We start from the raw sequence: 6,000 nt of genomic DNA, 5'->3' as shown, positions 1-6,000 counted from the left end.
TTGATCATTCAGCTGATATTCAACCTTTTCCTTTTATAAATAACGCCACAGTGAATGGCAGAGTACACACTTCACACATTTATCTGCAGCATGTCGTCCTGGAGTTGGGTTCACTGGGTCAAGGGAAGAGCGTGTGCAGCTGTTGACAGGGTTGCCACTTGCCCTCCCCAGAGGCGGCCTTGACCCCTGTTCCCGCCCGCACTCTCCGCCTGCGCCTACACGCTCCATCCGCACAGAGCTGCAGACTTTGATCTTTCCCGTCTGATGGTTGAAAGAAGGTCTCCCCTTGAAGTTTTCATTTGCATTTCTCTTACGAGGAAGGCTAACTTCTCATGTATTTAAGAGCCATCCATATATTCTTTCAAAAACTGTCTTCCTATCCTGGGCCCATTTGTAGAATTGGGGCATTGACGTTTGGTCCTTGCTGGGCAGGAGCTCCTGGTCCCTTAAAGACATCAGTTGTATCTTTGCAATCTGAGCTACAGGGCTTTTTCCTCAGTTGACTGTTTGTCATTATGCTTGGGGTCACCCACTTCCTATCCTTCGTGTCCCCCTTTAAAGTGCAAAGGCCTTTGGGAGGGGGAGCAAGTTCAGTTCCTAATCCCCAGCGTGACTCTGGGCTAGGGGCCGGGGGCCTTCCCAGGCTCATGGTCTCATCTATGAAATGAGTGGGGCTTCACCAGTCTCTAAAGTCCCTCCCGGTCCCACTGGTCTGAGACAGAGGTCTAAGCTCTGAACGATCAGACAGGGAGCCAAGGGGCTCTGAGTGCTGAGAGAGCGGTGGGAATGGGCTAGAACAGGACAGGGCTGGAAAGAGGAAGCGGGCGGGCGGAGACAAGCGGCTGGCTTCAGTGCTGCCGTGGGCAGGCTTGCGAAGCCTCCTTTTCCCAGTGCACAGGGGCAGGGGCCCCAGAGCACCCAGCCAAGATCCAAAGGGGCCCGGATCTCTGGGCTGTAACCGTGGAGGCCTCCGCCAACCCTGGGCTTCAAGAGTCCAGCTGGGATGGGGCAGGCGAGCCCCTGCTCCTGGCAGGTGGCCTGGGAGACCCCATTCTGGCCTGGCCAAGCTCCAGGGACCCAGGCCCAGGCATCATCCTGGGAGAGGGAGGCTGAGGCCCAGACGCCCAAGGGATTAGCCCGAGGCCCCCAACCAGAAGGGCAGCTGCACCACGTGAACCCAGGGTTCCCAGGGGTCAGCGTCCTGTTCCGCACCTGGGCCAAGGCCCTGGAAGGCTCTAGAAGGAAAGCAGCGCTCCTGCCAACGATAGGAAGAGCTCCTGTTCACAGAGCTCTCCCTTGTGTCCAGCTCCGTGCAGGCACTTGACCTTTACCTTCCACCTCATTCTCTCCAGCAGGTCTCTGGGGGCTCCGTTGTGCTGCTTTCTGACAGATGAGGAAACGGACACACCCAGGGGAAGCGGGGCGGGAGGAAACAGCAGCTGTTGCTCAACAGAGAAGCCCAGTCTGAGCCCCGGGGGCCCCCACGAGGGCACTGCTTGCGGCGCAGGCCCCCTGTAGGCTGAGCACAGGGCCCTGGGCCTTCCTTCCCAGGCTGGTCCCTGACGTGTCCTTGAATAAACTCTGAGAACAGCGCTGTCTTCCTCATCCCCGCACCCAGCCGAAGGCCTGGCCCCGGCCGCTGCTCTGTTACTTTTGTCACGTGAATCAGAAAAGTTTTCTGGCCCAGGAATCATGGAGTGGGGGTAACAGCACTGCAGAAAGGGGCGGAACTCTGGTTGGGGACTTGAGGAGGCCCCTTGGACAACCTTCCCCTCCGGCCTTGGCTGCTCATGGAAGGAGTTGGGCCAGATCAGGCGTATGGTCCTTGCGGGTCAGAGCGGTGCCATATCCTGGAAGCGAGGCCCCCTCCCAGAGCACCCGACACCCCTTCATCTCACCCTGGTCCACGGGCGCTGGTTACTCTGTGAGGTCCAGGAGGGCAGTGACCAGCAGGGTCCCGTTTAGCTCTGAGTTCCATCACCCAGCACACACGCGTAGATGTCTGTTGAATGAACGAACGAGTGTACATGACACCGCTCTGAAATGGCTCACTGTGACCCAGTGCCTCTTTGATAACAGGTGATGGGGGACGTGCAGGTTGTCCCCTCTGTGAGGGGGTCAGAGGCTCTAGAGAGGGGAGGATTGCTCAGCAAGGAAGATGAACTTCACTGCTCTGCCACAGGCCACATCCGGACAGCCAATAGGGAATGCAGTCGTGCTGATCTGTGCCCGTCCCCAGAGCAACACCTTCCCTGCTTCAGGCTCACCCATGGATTCTTCCCTGAGCAGAAACATTTACACTTCACGCCCCAGAGAGGAGGCCAGGCTTGGTAGAGGGTGGGGAGCGGGTGGGAGTGGGTGGAAGCGGGCAGAGAGACAGTCTTATGAGCTGAACGGCTCGCAGGCTACCTCCCTCCCCAGCTCCCGGCCTCTGTGCCTGAGCAGGTGCTCTGCTCCTGCAAAGTCAGCAGCTCCCTGCCTGTGTCTACCAGGTTACTCGGCAGGGAGGGAAACCTCACCTGCTTTAACCCTCTCCAGAACGCTCACTGGGGGAGGCTAGGTGGGCAGAGCTGGCCTCGTGCCAGCTGGGGATGAGGGAGAAGGGGAGGCAGGCCTCCACTCCCAAGTCTCGTCCTGGCTGCTCAGATCCCACCACGGCTGGCAGGCTTTTCTGGTGGGTTTCCTTCGTCTCCTGTCTGCTGGGGAAGGAAGATTAGAAGCGGGTAAGCGTCATGGGCTAGGCAACAGCTGGAGGCAGACAGCAGGAGGCACTAGCTTGGAAATCCGGCCTCGGAGCCAGACAGCACTGGGGGAATCCCATCTCTGCTGTTTCCGGGCTGAGTAGCCTTGGGCACGTGACTTAACCTCGGTGGCTTAGTTTCCTCATGTAAAATGGAGATAACCATGATAATTTCCATTTCATAGATGAATGAATACACGTGAAGCTCTCGTCGTGAGCTATTTGTATGAGTCTTGGCCTTCTCTGATATCTTCTGCCATTCCGTGGGTCAGGTGCCCACCCTGTGACAGGGCCTAGGCAAGCCATTTTACCTCCCTGCCAACTCCATGAGATGGGGATTATTATCTCAGTTTCCCGGATCAGAAGACTGGAGCTCATGGCTGTGTCATTTGCTCAAATTCCAACAGCTCGTAAAAGGCAGAGGTAAGGCAGACCCCAGGTTTGCCATCTGGAAAGATTAGGTTCTGTCCATGAAGCTGTCGTTTCCCTGCCACTAAACTCCCCATGTGACTGTGTGTGAGTCACTGGGTCTCTTGGGTCTCGATTTGTTCATCTGTGAAATGGCCTAGGTAGTGCCTCTGCTATCTCACGCTTAGGAGATCTGGTTCACTTCACTTCTGGTTGCCTTGTCTGTGCCCCACGGGGTGCATGGGCATGTCCCTCAGGGGAGGAGGAAGAAGGAGAGCAGGTTTAGACCCTGATTTTCCCCTTCTTGGTTGTGAGGCCATGAACAAATCCATTCCTCAATAATTCAATAAATACCTAAGTAATGCTGAACCTAATTGAAGTGAATTGACTTTGAGGCCAGATTGCAGGCTTCATCAGAGCCTGTAGAAATTTGGTTTTTCTAAATGCTGGTCCATAGATCCAAAAGGCCAGTTTTGACCCCTTGTATCCATTTCCTTCTTGGGAGGAAGTGAAGGGGTGAAGGAGGGAGGCAGCGGACAGAGGAAGTGGGGTTCAGTGATGGCTTCCTTTGGAAAACATCACCTTCCAGCAATACCCTCCCACATACTCTTTCCAATTCAAGCTGAAAGATGCCAGAAAGGCTCATGCCCAGCAGCTAAATAGAAGCTATGTGCAGGTTCTTCCTTTGTTCTGATTGCAGGTGGCATCCGTGAGTACTGGCAATGTCCGATGGCTAAGCTCTAGCTCAGGGACAAAGTGGGACCTGCAGAAGGACGTTGGGGTGTGATGGGCAAGGAGAAGGTTGTCAGCATCCTGTGAGTGAATGACAAGTGTGCAAGCTGAGAGGCCGCCGTGACGCAAGCCAGACATTTTTGGTGTCCACTTCCTTGACCTCGCAGAACCCGGCAGAGGTGACCACTTCCTCCTGGTCAACCGCTGAGCTCTGGGGTCTGTGCTTCCTTCTCAGTCTCCTTTGCAGGCCAGGCCTCCCCCTGGGTGGTGAATGCTGGCCTCCCTCCAGGGCTGGGAGCTTCTCCCCTGCCTACTTCTCCAAGTTCATCCCATTCACTTCCTCCTGGTGGGGGAAGGGCAAGCACCTCATCAATTGCTTCCATGACAATGGCTCAGCGACCACCCAGACCAGACGACTCAGAGGGAGCTCTCTCGGACTCCACAGCCACCCCAAGACTGCAACCCAGAGAGCCATCCAACTCTCATTGGGTGCCTCGCAGGCACCCTCGAAGTTAAAATTTCCTAAAGTGAATCCATTAGGTAACTCCTCCTCCAGCCCTCCCCATCTCAGTAATCAGCAACAGCGTCCACCAAGGTGTGCAAGCCACAAACGGACAAGCCAGACATCTCCTGCTCCTTCCCCCTCCACAGTCAAGCCACCTCCAAACTGGTAATTTTACCTTCAAGAAATCTCTTGGATCCCCCTACTCATCTCCATCCTGACAGCCTGAGTCGTCTTTTGTCTGGAAAAATACAGTAGCTCCTAACTCTCTTCCTACACCCACTATTGCCACTTCCAATCTGTTTTCCACAGTGCTGCCGGAGTGATATTGCCAAATGCAAATCAGATCATATCAATAGTCCATGGCCTTAAAACCAACAGTTGTTTCTCACTGATTTGGGGTAAAAAGCCCTGCTCATTAATATGCAGAAAAAAATCTCACTTACCCTTTCCAACTGCCCCCTCTGGGTCCCTAGTCCCTGACATGCTCCCTTCTGTGCTGCCCAGGACCTTTGCACATGCTGTCCCCTCTACCTGGAATGCTCTTCCCACTCCCCTTCCTGGAATTAGCTTCTATTCATCCTTCAGGTCGTGCCTCCAACATCAGGGAAGGCTGCCTTGATCTCCCGATCAGGTCAGGCGCCGCTAATAAAGGCCTTGGCACACTGTCTGTCGCTCACGTCACTGGCCCCAGCTGGAATCTTGCATTTGTTGGCATGGCCATTTGATTAGCATCTGTCTCCTCCTCTAGACTGTGAAGCTGGGGAGGTTTCTGCTTTCATTCACCATCTTATTCCCTGGAGCCAGCCCTGTAACTTACACAGAAGGGACTCAGTGATTAATGAATGAATGAGTGAATGAATGAATGCAAGCGAGCAAAGAGGGCTTGTGTCTGAACACGTGACCCTTCCACAAATGTGAGGGTCTTACTACAGCCAGGCTGGCCTCCTTACTACCCACGAGACAGCTTCCTCAGTTCCACTTCCTGGGCTTCGCTCATCCCCCTCCCCCATCCTGTCAACCCCTGCCCTCTTCCCAGCACCTAGCTAAATTCACCCCTCTCAAGTCTGGGCTCATGTTACATTCCAAGAAACAATCATGAGACGGTCACCAGGAGGATGGCTGGCGGGGGGACGTTGTGTGTTAAAATGTTTTTCTACCCATATTGAAAATTGACTCAATTCCCTCCAGCCTGGTGATCCCTGGTAGACCGAACCTGAGTGATAAAAACATATGCTTTGGTCATATTTCCAGAGGCAGAAACTTTCCCACTCGCAGTGGGGGGTGAGGTCTAAGAAATCTCCAAATGCTGTCAGCCCTGCTGAGAATCACATCTCACTTCACCAAAAAGCTCTCAGGAAATCAATTGGAAAACTCACCAAGCATGAACGGGGGAGGCTGGGCCCTGGCTGGGGGTGGGGGAAGCTACCCAGTATGATACGAACTAAGCCAAGCCCTGGAGGTTCCCTGGAGGAGCAGGGAGAGGCGTGGACTTCCCAGCACCTTAATGATACCAACACCTCATTTACAGAAGGGACTTTCAGAGGCTGAGCTCATGAGGGGAAGTCAGGCTGGGACTGGCTTAGAAGTCAAGCACCTCTGAGGCCTCTGAGAACTT

The sequence above is a fragment of the Balaenoptera physalus genome (genome assembly GCF_965194825.1).
Source record: "Balaenoptera physalus genome assembly, chromosome: 2".
In the NCBI taxonomy this organism is placed as follows: domain Eukaryota; kingdom Metazoa; phylum Chordata; class Mammalia; order Artiodactyla; family Balaenopteridae; genus Balaenoptera; species Balaenoptera physalus.
Note: the sequence above shows the minus strand (reverse complement) of the source record.